The 15,859-nt window shown below is 41.6% G+C and overlaps 1 protein-coding gene and 1 non-coding gene across 7 annotated transcripts in view; one reads left to right on the forward strand and one right to left on the reverse strand.

Annotated features, from left to right (window-relative positions):
* LOC109682902 (immunoglobulin-binding protein 1-like) overlaps positions 1-15,859 on the forward strand; it is a 78,253-nt gene that overhangs the window by 34,586 nt on the left and 27,808 nt on the right. The window contains exon 3 of one of the 6 annotated variants that reach the window (XM_074047043.1): positions 7,128-7,208. The exons of the other annotated variants lie outside the window; for them this stretch is intronic. The gene's annotated coding sequence lies outside the window, so the exon portion shown is untranslated. The remainder of the gene's footprint in view (positions 1-7,127; positions 7,209-15,859) is intronic. 6 annotated transcript variants of the gene reach the window in all.
* On the reverse strand, positions 930-1,060 carry LOC141414489 (small nucleolar RNA SNORA51). The gene has a single exon (XR_012439516.1). It is a non-coding gene; the product is annotated as a small nucleolar RNA SNORA51 (small nucleolar RNA).

Genomic DNA, 15,859 nt, shown 5'->3' on the forward strand with positions numbered 1-15,859 from the left:
CCATTTATTTTTCCACCAGCAATATTCCGGTTATTCTACATCCTCAACAACATTTGATTTTGATTCTGTCTTTTAAGTTTTAGTCATTCTGGCTTTAATTTGCATTTATCTGCTGACTGATGATTTTTAAACATCTTTTCATGTACGTAGTCACCATTTATATATATTCTTTGGTGAAGAGTCTGTTAAAATATTTGGCCTAGTTTTTTTTTATTGGGTTGTTTGTCATCTTGTTATGGAGTTATAAAAGTTCTGTATATATTTTGAATATAATTCTTTTATTAGATATATGGTTTGCAAATATTTTCTCCCAGTCCATGTCTTGTATTTTCATAGTCTTAGTGTCTTTTGAAGAGCCCAGGCTTATAATTTTGACTAAGTCTACTTTATCAGTTTTTTTCATTTGTAATTCATATTTTTGTGTTCTAAGAAAACCTTGCCTAAGCACAAGTCACAAACATTTTTTCCTAAAAGTTTTGTAGATTCAGCTCAGGTATTGAGGTTTACTATTTGTTTTGAATTATTTTTAGGTATTGAGGTTTGTCTTTTATTTTAAAGTATTTTTGAATGGTATAAGGTAAGGGTTGAGATCTTTTCTTTTGCATATGGATCTCCATTTATTCTAACACCTTTTCTGACAATATTGTTCTATATTCTTGTGGCATCTTCATTGAAATCATCATTGTGTGGGTCTACCCTGGACTGTTACATTGGCCATTATGTTCATTATTATGCCAGTATTACCCTGGTGACATGTATTATGGGCTCATATAGTAGTATATATTAATATATAACAATGGAGAGAGCTAGTTTTATAGTTAACTAGTTCTAGTTAAGTCTAGAAAGTCAGATAGTATACTTATTTTTCTAGATTGTTTTGGATATTCTAGATCCTTTGCTTTTTTGTTCCTCTTATTTTTTCTTTCATTCTGTGTTTCCCATTCACAATGCAGACCAGGCACAGGGCATGGCCTGAGGTGCATATGGGGTAGTTTTACTTTGCCTCCCCTTCCTATATAGTCAGTGTAAGAAGACAACCTATGGTAAGCACCAGGAGGCCTGCTTTTTTCTTTAAAATGTGGCATTCTGCTTGTCCATTTCTATAAAATAGTTGCCTGGGATTTTGATTGGTATTGTGTTTGTCTATAGATCTGTTTAGGGAGAGTTGATATCTTATTATACTGAGTCTTCCAATCCATTAATATGGTATACCTTTTCATATTCATATACTTTTTCAGTAATTAAGTGTTCTTTACTGTTTCTTAGTGCTTTCGTTAACTTTTTCGGTTTTGGTCTTTTTTTTTTTTTTTGGTGGCATTGGGGTTTGAACTCAGGGCCTCATACTTGCTAGGCGAACTTATTGCTTGAGCCACTCCTCTGGCTTTGAACTACAATCCTCCTGATCTCTGCCTTCTGAGTTTTGGTCATTTTTTTGTGTGTGAATTTAAGACCCATCCTCACTCACTCATTCACTCACTCCCTTCCTTCTTTCCTTCCTTCCTTCCTCCTTTAGCCTTCCATCTGTCACTTCTTTCCTTTATTCATTCTTTTTCCTCTTAAAATTCAGCCATATAGTACATGTCTTGGATCTTTGTTGACATGTCATCATTTCATACAACTTAAGATGTATTCGCTAGAAAAATTAACTTAGGAAACCTTAAAATAAAATTGGTCGGAGGTTGTAACTACATAGCAGCACTCCTGTGTGGAGAAGCAGCATAAACTACTTGTTTAGAACAAAGATCAGACCACTGGTGTGTGCAGTTCTGTCTCTACTGTTACTAGATATGCCACCTTAGGAAAGTTACTTCATCTCCTTTGTGCCTTGGCTTCTTTATTTATAAATTAAAAATAGTATCTTATACTTTATGTTTGGGGGAAGATTAAAGACAGGAAGCATGGCTCAAGTGGCAAAATACCTGCTTAGCAAGCATGAGGCTCTTAGTTCAAACCCCAGTATCACATACAAAAAAATAAAGATCAATATATATGAAGTGATTAGATAATAACACTATTAGAAAAATAAACACTAGATTAGTATATGGTTATATATGATGATTTTATTTTTTATGACCCAGTGTCTACTGGGAGAAGCACTGCTGTAGTGGCAAGAAAGGTGAAATGTGTGAGAATTCTAATTGAGGCCTAGGAGCTCAGAGGTTGGAAGAGTCAGGGAAATTTTTAATAGGGAGCCAGTATTTGGAATGACTCTTTTAAAAAAATCTTTAAAAACCATTTTAAAGAGTAGTCTCCTGACTACTCTGATTTTTAAATATAACTTTATAATCAGCTATATCGCACAACCACTGTTAGTATTTTATTGGGCGGCATTAAAAAAAAAACCATTTTATTGAAGTATGGTTGCCATATAAGAAGGTGTCCATATTTAATGTATACATCTTGCTGAGTCTGCAAATAAATATATACCTGTGAAACATTCATGATCAAGGCCATAAATACATTCATCACCCCCCAAAGTTTCCTTCTGCCTCTTTTTATTGTCATATTATTGTTGTATTGGTGGCATTTACAAAAGTTCTTACAATATATCATAGTTGAATTCACCCCCTCCATCATTCTACTTTATCCCCCTTTCTCTCCTTCTGCTTCTTTATTATTTGACTATGATTACTGTTGTGTGATTTTAAAAAATAAGAATATTTAACATAAGATCTACTCTCTTAGCAATTCTAAATATGTAATACAGTGTAATTAGTTATGGTTATTCCTCTGTATAGTAGATCTCAGAACTTAGCTTGCATAGTTGAAACTGTATTCTTTAACTATGATCTTCTTTCCTCTTCCCTTTAGTCCATTAATGGAAATTTAGGTTGTTTCCATATTTTGGCTACTATGAGTAATGCTGAAGTTAGCATAGAAATACAGGTATCTCTTTAACATTCCAATTTTATTTCCTTTGATTATACCAAACAGTGGGATTGCTGGGTCATATGGTAGTCCTATTTTTAATTTTTTGAGGAACTGCCATACTTTAATCTATTTTGAGTTGATATTTTGTGTATGATATAAAGTAAATACCTATTTTCATTGTTTTACTGTGTGTATTCAGTTTCTTCACTGGTGAATTCTACCAAACATTTAAATAACAATCAATGGCAATCTTTCTCAAATGCCCCTGAAAAATTAAAGTGGAGGCAACACTTTAACATACTTATTTTATAAGACTAGCATTTATCCCAATCCCAGAACCAGACACTACAGAAAAGAAAATTATAGACCAATATCCTTGGTAAACATAGATGCAAAAATCCTCAATAAAATATCAAGAAACCAAGTTTAGTACATTAAAGAGATCTTTGACCATGAATACAAAATGGCTTTTTCTTCTTTCTCATTCTCTGCTCCTTTTGGAACTTCCATAATGCATACATTTGTTCACTTGATTTTGTCCTGTAAGTCCTGTAGGCTTTCCTCACTCTTTTTTCATTCTTTTCTTTTTATTGCTCTTTTTTTCAATTCAGATATTACATTCTTCAGCTCTAGAATTTGTTTGGTTCTTTTACTCATTCATGTTCATGTTCCCCTCCTCTTTCTTCCCCTCCCCTCTCTCTCATTGGGTCTTTTTATGGGTTTCCAGACTGACTTCAAATTCACAATCCTCATGCTTTAGCTTTCTGAGTAGCTGGGATTATAGGTGTGTACCATTATGCCTGGCTTGGTGTCTGTTTCTTGGTTGAACTTTTCCTGTTTATGTATTGTTTTCCTGATTTCATGTAGTTGTCTCTGTTCTTAGGGCTCACAGAGCTTCTTCATGACAATCATTTTGAATTCTTAGGCTCAACAACTGGATATTTTGTTCCTTTTGTTGTGTCCTATTGCCTTATTATTCATAGTTCTTGAAGCCTGAATCCTGCACTCTAGCTCCTTCTCCCTCTCGTATTTGTCTCCAGATGGTTTATCCATGCTGACTCTAGTTTCCTGCGTGGGGAGAAACAGAAATGGGCCTCTTCACATCTTACGAAGTAGTCACTTCAGTCATTACTGACTGACTGCAGAAGAGAAAAACTTTCATCCGTCAACACAGCTAGAGATTGGTTTGAGGAGCTTTCAGATCACACACTATGGTGTGTCTGCACTGTTCCTGTTCCTGCTTAGGATGGAGACCTTAGAATTGTGTATCTTTTCATGATCTCACCCAGTTATGGATGGTGTTGAGAGCCTAGGGAAGTGCTTTGAAGTTTCAAGGTTGTGTACTTTCAAACTGACAGTGGAGCCAGCTTTTAAGATTCACTTATGAGCCAGGTGTGGTGGTACATGCCTTAATCCTAGTATTTAGGAGGTAGAAGCAGGAGGATTGCGAATTCAAGGCCAGTTTGGGCTACAGAGTGAGAAAAACAAAAACAAAGACAATCAAGAAAAAAAAATCCACTTATGCTGTTGAGATTCATGTGCTGTCTGTTGAGCTATGTGGGCCATGCATGGGAACCCCATCCATGGAAAAGGGCATGCAGGTTGCTGGGGGAGTGCACAGACTTCTTGGGGCATCCTCAGGCAAGTTTTATGGTGGGGTTTGTGGGCAGGCCTCTTAGTGAGGTCCACAAGATGGTTAGCATACCTGTGGTTGGCTGCTAAGAACCACATGCTGGATACTGTGTACTCTGCCCCGATATGTAGATGATATGCAGGAATTTTCGGGTGTTGGAGTTCTTGGTTCACTCTGAGATAGAAAGCAAAGGTGGACTCGAGCAGCAGTGGTCGGAAAGATTTTATCTGTAGAGAAGAGAAGAGAAAGGCTGCATGGGGGCATGCAGCAGGACCTGGAAACTGGTGGTCCCATGGGTCAGGTTGGAAATTGGGTTTTATAGTGTTTTTTTTTTTAATTGCCTGAGGGCAAAGCTGTCTCTCTGATGCAAACAGATGTTTCCTGGGAAGGAGAAGTGTCTCCCTGGCTCATTATCCCCTTTTGGGACCTCCTGCAGTCCACCCTTCAAGTCCCCCCTCTCAATGATCGCCTTAACTGCTGTTAGGAATAGGGATGATGATGTCTATTCAGTGACTGATTGCTGCTGACAGGGGGCAATGAAGGGGCCCACAGCATCAGGGCTGACCACGAGAGAGGTTATGGGGGGACTGTGATTGTAGGTTATTTTCATCTCCATCAGGGGCATCTATAATTTGATGGATTCTAGGTGGGAGGAAACAAACTTGACAAGTAAATTTAAAATGCAAGGCCCAAACACAAGTGGAGAATACTGGCAACCATGGGGCCCAGAAAGAGTAGGAACTAAGTCCTGGGGAGGAGCCAGGATCTTATTTGGTCCCATACCCGTGTGGATATTTGAGTTTCAAGGGACTGTTTCCAGACCCACTTAGCCTGTTGAAGAATGTAGTCTGCACGTTCCTCTACAATGCCTGAAGTGTTTATTTATGTGCAACAGGAAGTATTGGTGATGTCACATACCCCTCCTTGTTTAGCCAAAAGAAAACTTAGGGCCAGGCAGTGGTTCATGACCACAGAGGCAAAGGATGTCAAAGACCTTTGTATGTCCTTAATGGCAAGGCCTACCTGGTCTGAGGTACCCTCCACTACTTTGGTTAGGTATTTTGCAATTACATGATTGGCAATCACCCCATAGCTTATTCCACGTAGGGCTGCAATCAATGCTGTTATCCCTAAAATTATTAGAGTAACCTCCCTTTTGAGTTTAAAATTTCCCCTAGGTCATGTGGGGTGTAAACTGTGAGGGTCTGGTTTGGGACAAGTTTTTGAGCTTCAGGCACTAGAAGACTAACTGTAGCAACTGCTCAAAGACATCCTCACCATCCCTTGGCTACCTGATCTAACTCTCTACTTAAGTAGCCCACTGGCTGGGGAGTGATGGCCTGGAGCTGAGTCACCACTCCTAGGGCCAGTCCCTCCTTTTCATAGACATATAATTGAAACTTGTCCTGTACGGGGAGACTTGGGGCTGGAGCTGTCATAACGACTTCTTTTTAATTGGTGGAATGTATTTTTTGACTTGTCATCACAATGCTGGGGATCCTTCTGTGCTTCCTTAAGGATCTGATATAAAGGCCTGGCTAGGTCTGCATATCCTGGGATCCAAATTCTATAGTATCCTGTCACCACCTCCCCACCACCAAAAAAAAGTCCTCAATTGTTTTAGAGTCTTAGGTAGAGTAAACATCAGGATCAGACAGATCTCTCTCTTCTCCTAGAGTCCTCATTTCTTTCTCCAGGACAAGACCTAAATATGTAAACCTAGACTGATGCAATTGGGCTTTTTCATTACAGATTTTATAACCTCTGTCTGCTAGGAAGGCTTGTGAAATGACAGGCTCAGTCGGTCCATGGAGGAGGAGGTCATCTACATATTGTAACAGAGTAGTTTGTGGATATTGCCACTCTACCAAGTCTTGGGTTAGAGCCAACCCAAAGAGATGGGGGCTGTCTCTGAATCCCTGGGAGAGGACAGTCCAAGTGACCTGTCCAGACTTTCTTGTGGGGTCCTCAAAGACAAAGATAGGTTGACTTTTAGGGTGTAAGGGAATGCAAAAGAAGGCATCCTTTTAGTCCAGAAAAGAGTAGTAAGCAGTACCTGGGGGTATTTGGACTAAAAGCATATAGGGATTTAGAACTACAGTGTGGAGAGACACTATTGCTTTATTGATCAGGCAGAGATCTTGGACTAGCCTCCATTTGTTAGGTCCCTTTCTGACACAGAGAATAGGAGTATTATATGGGCTGGAGCATTCTATTAGCAGTCCCTGTCTCTTTAAGTCTTTGATTATGGGAATTAGCCCCTCCTTAACTTCTGGTCTTAAAGAATATTGTTTTTACGGGGAAACCAAGAGGGGTTCTTGAGATGAATTAGGACTGGGACCACCATTTGTGCCCATTCCACTGTATGTTCTTCCATCCACACTGTGGGGTCTACTTGTTCCTCTATCATGGGCAAGCAAAAGTACTTCCCTGGGGTTAAAAGGATCTGTACCCCCAATTTAGATAGGATATCTTGCCCTATCATAGGAGTTGGGGTTTCTGGGACAATTAAAAAGGAGTGACAGAAGTGGAAATCTCCCCAGGAGCAGGCTAGAGGCTGAGTCAAAGAACACTGTAGGGGCTGGCCTGATATGTGCTGAACAGTAATTTTTTTTTTTTGGAGACCCTGGGTCCAGGTGAGAAAGGAATAGCTGAGATGCTGGGTCCAGTATCGATAAGGAGGCTGACCTTGTGCTTCTCAATAGTAAGTATTGCCTGGGGCTCCTCTGCTTTTATGGTGGTCACAGGAGCCTGGATAGGAGGCCCCAGGACCTGTCATTGGGTGGGAAGCTCTGGTCTTGGTTCCTTTGGGAACCGAGGACAGTGTGTCTTCCAATGATTTCCCCAGCAAATGGGGCAGGGCCCCTTAGGTGGCTTCCTCAGGGGACACTCCCTCCTGAAATGGCCTGCCTGTCCACATTGAAAAGATGTTCTTGGGTCTGGACTCTGCCCCAGGGGAACCTCTCTGAGCACTGCAATCAGAGCCTCCTGCCGCTTATCCTTTCTCTTTTCCCTCTCCAGGACCTTTTTTTCTTTTTCTTTTTTAAGTCCCTATTATCGTGGCAACACAGACCAATTGGTCCAGATCTCTGCTCCCTTCAGCCACCAGTTTGAAGCCTTTTTACAGATATCTGTGCTGACTGTGTTGGAAATTTATCTTTTAGGACAATTTCCTCTTCCTGTGACTCTGGTACAACGTTGGTATGCTTTCATAAAGCATCCTTAAATCTCTGTAGGAAAGCTACTGGGATTTCTAAGGGTCCTTGCTGTACAGCCATGACTTGGGAGTAATTAAGGGGTTTTATCTTGGCTCTCCTTAGACTTCAAGAATGCAGGGGATGAAGTGGTTATGGATCCATTCATTTTTGTCATTCTCAGGGTCCCACTTAGGAGCATATCTAGGCACTGCCTGATCTCCTGTGGGAATTGGAAATTGGGATTTCCTTTTAGGTATCCAGTGTCTCTATCTTTCTCCCCTCCCCCTCCTCCTCTAAGGGCCCGGTTTGAGATAGGCCTGTAGGGCCACATTTATCTAAGTGATAATCATCCCCAGCTGTGGCTGCCTGGCTACCTGATCTTGTACTGTTTCTCCAGGGAAGTGAGAGTCTGAGATAACAATATCATTACATCGTTTTAGCTCAGTTCAGTGTTTTGGTTGACTTCTCTGAATGCCTGGATGTACTAATCTGGGTTTGCTGTGTAATTTCATAAATCTTTTTTTATTTTTTTAAGTTCACTTCATCTAAAAGGAACATGAGCTGTATCCCTTCCAGGAATTAACTGGAGGGGGTAGAGTCCTGTGGGACAATGTCAGGCGGTGCAAGGTAGCTGGGTAAGGGGGTAGAGGCGGAGCTGATGGGGCATCAACCAGTCTCCTCAGGGTGGGATATATCCCCTGTGGCGCCCCTGGAGATTTGATTTCTGTCATGGGGGAGGTCCCCTTTGACATTGTTGGGGGCCCTTGGGCATTAGATGGTTTTTCGGGTTCTGGTTCCTCAAGGGAGTTTGGGGGCTTTTTGTAAATGGTCACCATAGTCTGGGTATCTAGCCTGCATTTGCTCAGCCATTCTGGGTGGTATCTTAGTAAGAAGAAAAGTTGAATATATGGGACTTTAGTCCACTTTCCCTCCTTTTTACAGAATATATCTAATTGAAGAATGATATTATAATTAATGCTCACTCCTTCTAGCCATTTTCCTCCATCTCCCAGAGGATATCGTGGCCAGGTCTGGGTGCAGTGAAACTTGAGTTACTTTTGTTGAAGACTTTCTGGATCAAGGTCTTTCCAATGTTTTGGTAAGCAGGCAAGGAGGGATCCTTCTGGGATCCAGGAAGCTTGATTCCCCATCTAAAAAGGGAATCAAGGGAAAATTGATCAACAGGGGTTTTCTCCTTTTACCTTCCCAGGTGAAGAGATCCTGTACATGGGAGAGTTCATCCCTCTCTCCCTTGCTCTCCTGCCACTGCCACCTGTGGCTAAGGTCATAGGGAAAATATTTAGGTGGCTGCAGCCACCCGGCCAGAGTGACCCTGATCAATTTTTTCCCTGTTTGTCTTGCTTTGCCTATTTGCCTTGTGACCCAGGTGCCTGGTTTTCCTCTACCCAGCTGAAGGCTTGTAATGTAAAACCAACTCTATCAGTGAGGGGCTCTAAAGTAACCAAGAGGACCGCATGGCCAGAGGGAGGATCCCTGTGGAGGCATGGATGGGGACTCTTGATGAGGTAGACTTTTTGTCCCCCTGTATATCCTTTGAGACATATATATTTCTATGAAAAGTGAGGGAGCATCTGAAGGCATTGTTGTTTTTTTTTTTTTTTTTTTGATGTGGTAAGGGACAAAAAATGAGAAGAAAAAGTGGAGAGGACCATTGAGGTCTTCATCTCCTTAACTCTTTTCTCCCTTGAGGGCAGACTATGGGAACCTGCTTAACCAGATCAACCAGATGTCTAACAAAACAGTTAAGCCCAAGTTAGAGAGTAGCACTTTTTGGTGTATTCAGCTGAAATGGGGGCTGTAGAAGAAACACAGAAACTCTTGAGAACATAGTTTAAGGATTAGGTTTTGAATGGGGGAATGTAAGGATCTCTCCCAGACTTGGCTGAAGAAGGAAGCCCACTGCTGTCTAGGACAGAGGGGGAGTCCACTTACCCTGCTCTACTTGGGAAAGAAGAAGCAGAAGCTGAGGATTGGGGGAAAGAGAGTTCCCAGGCTCAATGGATGAAGGATTATTAATCATCACTGCTGTCCAGGTTGATCCCGTAAGAGGCAGTACTGGAGCACTGGAAGCAAGGGATGACCTCCACTCTTGGGCCACAGGAACTGTGAGGGACTGTTTGCCGCAGACATGGCAGGACGGGTCTGATACTTAGCCACCTTTGGAGCCTCAGGGCGGGTCAGGAAGTTGCATCTTCAGCCTTCGGGTCTCACTGGGGGTCGCCCTGGCCAGAACACCCTTATAGCTTGAAGAGAAACTTTCCTTTCCACTGGCTATTTTCGGACCTCCTCCTTAGTGGGTCAGATCTGAAAGGGAGAGAGTTTAAGGAGAGAGGGAACTAAGAGTTGAAAGGAAAAAAAACGCCTTGGTGCACTGAGGTTTCAGCTGCCCACGTAGCATTGGCAGTCTGGTATAAGCCCCTGGGCGGCCTCCGATTTCTCAGGTTGCCTGCTTTAACAGCTGTAGAGGGCTTGGAGCTGTTCTCCCAGTTTCCTGAGAGACAAACTTTCCTGAGAGAGAGAGAGAGAGAGAGAGAGAGAGAGAGAGAGAGAGAGCGCGAGCAGGCCTGAGAGATCCACCAAAGCTAAGCTGTGGTGGGGGGGGTGGGATGCTCCTAGAGGACAGACCCCATCAGAGTGCCAGATGATCACAGCCACTTCCTAGGCAGTCCCCTCCAGTATGATACAACCTGTACCAACCTCAGGTGAAGAAGAAGTGTCCCTTTGTGGTTGCCAAGATGATAAGCAGGAATTTTCGGGTGTTGGGGCTCCTGGTTCACTCTGAGATAGAAACAAAGGCAAACTCCAGCAGCAGAGGTCAGAAAGATTTTATTTGTAGAGAAGAGAAGGAAAAGGCTGCATGGGAGCATGCATCGGGACCCAGAAACCCGTGGTCCTGTGGGTCAGGTTGGAAATTGGGTTTTATAGCCTTTTTTTTTCTTAATTGCCCAAAGGCAGAGATATCTCTCTGGTGCAAACAGATGTTTCCTGGGAAGAAGTGTCTTCCTGGCTAATTATCCCCTTTTGGGGCCTCCTGCATTCTGCCTTTCACCCCTTCTCCCTGTGCCTACTTGTCCCTAAATTATTTTCCATGCCAGTAGCCTCAGTGTGGTTGGCAGGGAGAGGCAGAAGTAGACCTCCTGGGAAGTGTTCCTCAATGCTGGGGAAGCCATATGTCCCATTTGCTTTCACTTCGCCTTATGGGAGAAATTGCAGGTTGAGCTCCCTCTCTCAGCTCTCAGCTATGGTGTCTTGGGGAGTGTGGTGAAGGTAAATTGAATTCCCCCTTCGTGCATTCTTTTGGATGTTTTTGCTCCATGAGGAAGCTGGAAGCTCGGCTAGACTCTCATCTATAGGTAATTACCTTAATTGATGATACTGGGCAGAGGGTGGTGGTGGTGATAAGAGCTAGAGCATCCTATTTTTCTTCTTGGAAATGTCACTTCTAGGCTAACCTTTGAGGAATGATCAGAAATTGCTTGATATATAAGAAGAAAGGAGGATCCTAGGTGGTGGATACAAAAGGGAAACAGCCTTAATACATTAGAGTGTAACTGGGAAGGTAGTTGCGGACCAAGCTAATCATGGGCTCATATGTATAGTGAGCCTCAAAAATGGAAAGTGTGTGTTTCCTCTGCTCATTGAACTTTGGGAAGAGAAAATGAGTCTTTTTCCCTTTTATCTGAGTAGACATGGATTCATCAATGAGTAGTACAGAACTACACAACAGAGAAGGTAGGAGCAATAGTAGAACTAAGAGATTGAAGGATCAGGAAAAGTGTGAGGTGGCAATTTGTAGAAAGGCAGTAACAAGAATAACATAGTATCAAATGGGCATTCATTCATTCATTCATTCAGTTGATAGATACTAAGTATTCATTATGTGTGCCATAGCCTCAAATATTGTAGATACCAAGGGCACATCAAGCCAGACACTGTGGCTCATGCCTGTAATCCCAGCTACTCAGTAGGCAGCAATCAGGAGGATCATGGTTTGAAGCCAGCTCCAGGCAAATAGTTCATGAGACCCTATCTTGAAAATACTCAACCTAAAACAGGGCTAGCAGAGTGGCTCAAGTGGTAGAGCACCTGCCTGACAAATATAAGGCCCTGAGTTCAAACTCCAGTACTGCCAAAAAAAAAAAAAAGAAAAGAAAAGGATAAAAAGGACACATCAGTAAACAATGATACAAAATCCCTCTTATTTTGTTACACACTATATATTTATTTAGCATACTGTTTTTCTGGAGTATTTAGAGTAAATCCCAGACATAATATCATTTCACCTAAATATTTTAGTGTATATATTTCTAACTGAGGGACTTTAAAATATCTACCCACCATATCATTTATCATACAATAAAATGCTACATTATTTAATAGTCATTACACAAACATATTTTTCCCAGTGTCTAAAAATGTCTGTTACAAAGTTTGTTACTTTGTTTTTAGAATTAGCATACATTAATTGTACAAAGGGGTCTCATTGTGGTATTTCCATAGATGCATAAAATGTACTTTGCTCAAATTCACCCCAGATTCAGACAAGGGCCACATATATTTGGTGGCCCTGTTCCTTATCTCTCTTAATAGCTTAATCATCTCTATCTTCCCTTTTAGACCCTTTCATGCCACTTAAGTTTCACGCTGCAGTGAAACTGACTTTTTGGTGCATAGCTCTATGAATTTTAGCACATGTATAAATCCATGTAAGCATTGCCTCTGCTGTAATTTAACATTGTTTGTTCCTTCTCAAGACTCATGTGGGAATTTAATCCCCATTGTGACATTATAGAGAGCACAGAAACTTAATATGACTACGGTGTGGCGGTGGGGCATTTGGGAGGTAATTGTTATTAGATAAAGTCATCAAGGTAAAACATTTGTGATTGAATCCTGGTGGCTTTACGAGAAGAGGGAGAGAGACTAGAACATGTATGCATACTTCCTGTCTTTCACCATGTGATGCCCTGGGCTGTCTCGGGCCAGCAAGGTGGCCATCATCAGATGCTACCACTAGGCCTTAGAACAGAGCTATAGTCCAAGTATTCTTCTTTTCTTTATAAGTATCAGGCCTCAGCTATTTTGTTATGGTAATGGAAAATTGACTAGTACAACCACAATAAGGACACAGAATAGTTTCCTCCCCAATTCACTGGTGCTATCCCTTTCTGTCATACCTTTCCTGCTCTTTTATTTCTTGGGCTATTGGGTCATTTGTCATGCAGAATTTCCTACAATCTGGATTTGGCTAATAACACTTTTTTTGGGGGTAGTACTGGAGTTTGAATTCAGGGTGTTGCACTTAGGCACTGATCCACATGAGCCAGGCTCAAGCCCTTTTGCTTTAGGTTTTTTTTTAATAGGGTCTCACTGCATACATCCAGGCTGGCCTAATCACAATCTTCCTATTTGCACTTCCACAGCTGGAATGACAGGTGCACACCACCACACCCAGCTTTTATTCATTGATATGGAGTTTTGTGAACTTTTTGCTTCAGCTGCCTTGAACCTCAATCTTCCCAATCTCAGCCTCAGTAGCTAGGGTTACAGGTGTGAGCCACCACGCCTGGCTTGATAGCATTTTTACATCTGGTTTAGCATGCTTCTCTCTGTCCTCATTTTCTGTAAACAGGTAGAGAGATCCAGACATTTGATTAGATTCAGATTCCTTCCTTCCTTCCTTCCTTCCTTTCTCCCTCCCTTCTTCCCTCTCTTCCTGTCACAAGAATGCTCACAGCTTCCATGATTTTGCTGTTACATCATGTCAGAAAGAACATGTCTGGTTGAACCACTTTTAGTGATGCTAAGATTTATCATTGGATTCAGGTGTTATCAGCTTAATTCACCAGTGATTTTAGCAGCTGTTTATGGTTACTACCTACATCTGTTATTTCTTAGGGATTAAAAATGATGGTATGGGGTTGGTGGAGTGGCTCAAGTGTAGAGCACCTGTTTAGCCAGGGGCAGGACCTGAGTTCAAACCCCAGTACTGCAAAAAAAAAAAGATGTTCTTCTACTTCTGTCATTTTTTTTTTGCACTAATATTAGTTGTAATTCTTCTATTCCAATTTGTACTGACAAAGATCCTTTGGTTGGCAAAACTTAGGTTTCCAAATCTTCTGCCAGGCTCACCTGTGGCACTTTCTTGTAAAATCCAATTTCAGCCAAGAACCTTGGTAAGTTAGTTTAGAAGAACCCTCCATTCTTGATATCTACTCAAGTTCCTCATCCTCCACCATGTCCCATGTGATGTCTGGCCACCCTAGCCTGTCTTAATCAAGAATCCTGTTAGGTCGATTTAGTCAGAATCCCCCCAAACCTTGGTGTTTCCTTTTAGTAATTTTTTTTGACTGCCCCCATACTGCTCCTTGGCTCTAAATTCCTATTTCCCATGCTGTCATCAGAATTGAGCCCAATCTCCCCCACTGTAAGACCCTATTGCAGTGGTCTGCACCTATTGACGTGGTCCTGAATAGTCTTCCTTACCATGCTTAAACAAGTGTCTTTGAATAATTTTTTCAAGATTACATAGTAGAAGGGATTAATTAGAGAATACGCAATCTTTTTTTTTTTTTGAGGCATTGAAGGCCCAGCATAGCCAAGTGGTGTGGAGATAACCTTTGTATAGGGTTGGCGTGCTTTCTGGAAAGATGGTCCACTTCTCTTTGGATTTTTGCTGCAGATATAAGCCTGCCCTCTGCTGCTGCCCTGTTTGATGAAAGCCTGGTGTGAGACTCATGCAGCTTCAGCTATTACCTCTGGAGACTGGGAGGTACACAGTGACACTTGATCCTTGTCCCTTCACTTGTCATCCTTCCTTCCTTACTGATTCTGGAGGAGACAGAAATATAACAAATGGAGGAATGGAAGCAGAGGGAAAGTGAAGAAAAACATTAAAAGACACAGATCACTTCCTCCATTTTCTCCTTTGCAGGATTCTGAGCCTCAGTCAAGCCTGGTCTGGGCTTGAATAAACCCAGGAATAAACTTTGAATTGTATGAGAAATGTAAATTTGATAATAGATTGAATGAGCTCTTTCAATACCTGAAATTATCATTGTTCTAGCAGCTAAAGTGACTTGAAAAGCTTTAGAATCTTTATGTTAATTATGCAGTTGTATTCAGTTTGTGAAAATTCATTGAGCTGTGTAGAGATGACATGGACACTTTTCTGTGTATTATATTGCAATAAAATTTAAAAGAAAGCTACATAACCCAGAGGCATAGCCGATTTGAGGATAGTGGAGAATTAAAATTAAGCAATTTTATGGTTGTGTCCTACTGGACCTGCCTATTTATACCAGTGACAGGCTGGTTATGAACAGGCCCTCCATTATCCACAGTCTGATATGACCTAGGAAACACCAGCAACGTATGCCTTGCTGGGAGTTTTTCTCTTGAAGTTGTTGGAGTAGACACTTTAGAAAATTCACCATAGCTGCTGCATTGATAGAGACTGGAGACCGGTGGAGTTATGCGGCCGTTGTAGAAGTTCAGGTTGGATTGCAGCTTTGCGTGGGGGAAGTGATTAAGGAACCAATATTTACCTCCAGCCCAGACCTCTGCTTTAAGGATCAGACCCCTGAACACTATTACATGCCATATGTCAACTTTTATTTAAGTTTTGCTGTTTGTGACAAGTTTGAGATATGCAGATATGTTTTGAATTATCTTGTAGTTCTGATTCACTTTGATAACAAAAGGGGAGACTATGAGGGAGAAAATCTTCTTGATTGATATCTGTCCCTTTTTGTCTTGAAATTTAGGACCAGATTAGGGAAAGGAAGAAACTGGGGTTGGGATTGATTGTGGGGCTCTCTGGGGCTGAGAAGGCAATAGGAGAAGGTTGGGGAGGAGGGGTGCTAGGAGATTTTCCCATTCTTTCCTCCTTTCTTCCTTTATTATGGCAAAGACAAAAGCAGCAGCTGAGTTCCCTTATTTGGAGACCAGTGTTGCTGGGAAGTACAGTTGGGGAGAAGCCTGATGTTTTCAACTTTACTCCTTTTGTGTTTCTTAATGTTCTTGTTCCTTGCATCAGATCTTAGGGTCTTTTTGTTTGTTTTTTTTTTTGCTTTACTGGGATTGAACTCAGGGCCTTGCACTTGAGCTATGCTGCCAGCTCAAAGGTTTTTAAGAT

The sequence above is a fragment of the Castor canadensis genome, chromosome 11, assembly GCF_047511655.1.
Source record: "Castor canadensis chromosome 11, mCasCan1.hap1v2, whole genome shotgun sequence".
NCBI classification, from domain to species: domain Eukaryota; kingdom Metazoa; phylum Chordata; class Mammalia; order Rodentia; family Castoridae; genus Castor; species Castor canadensis.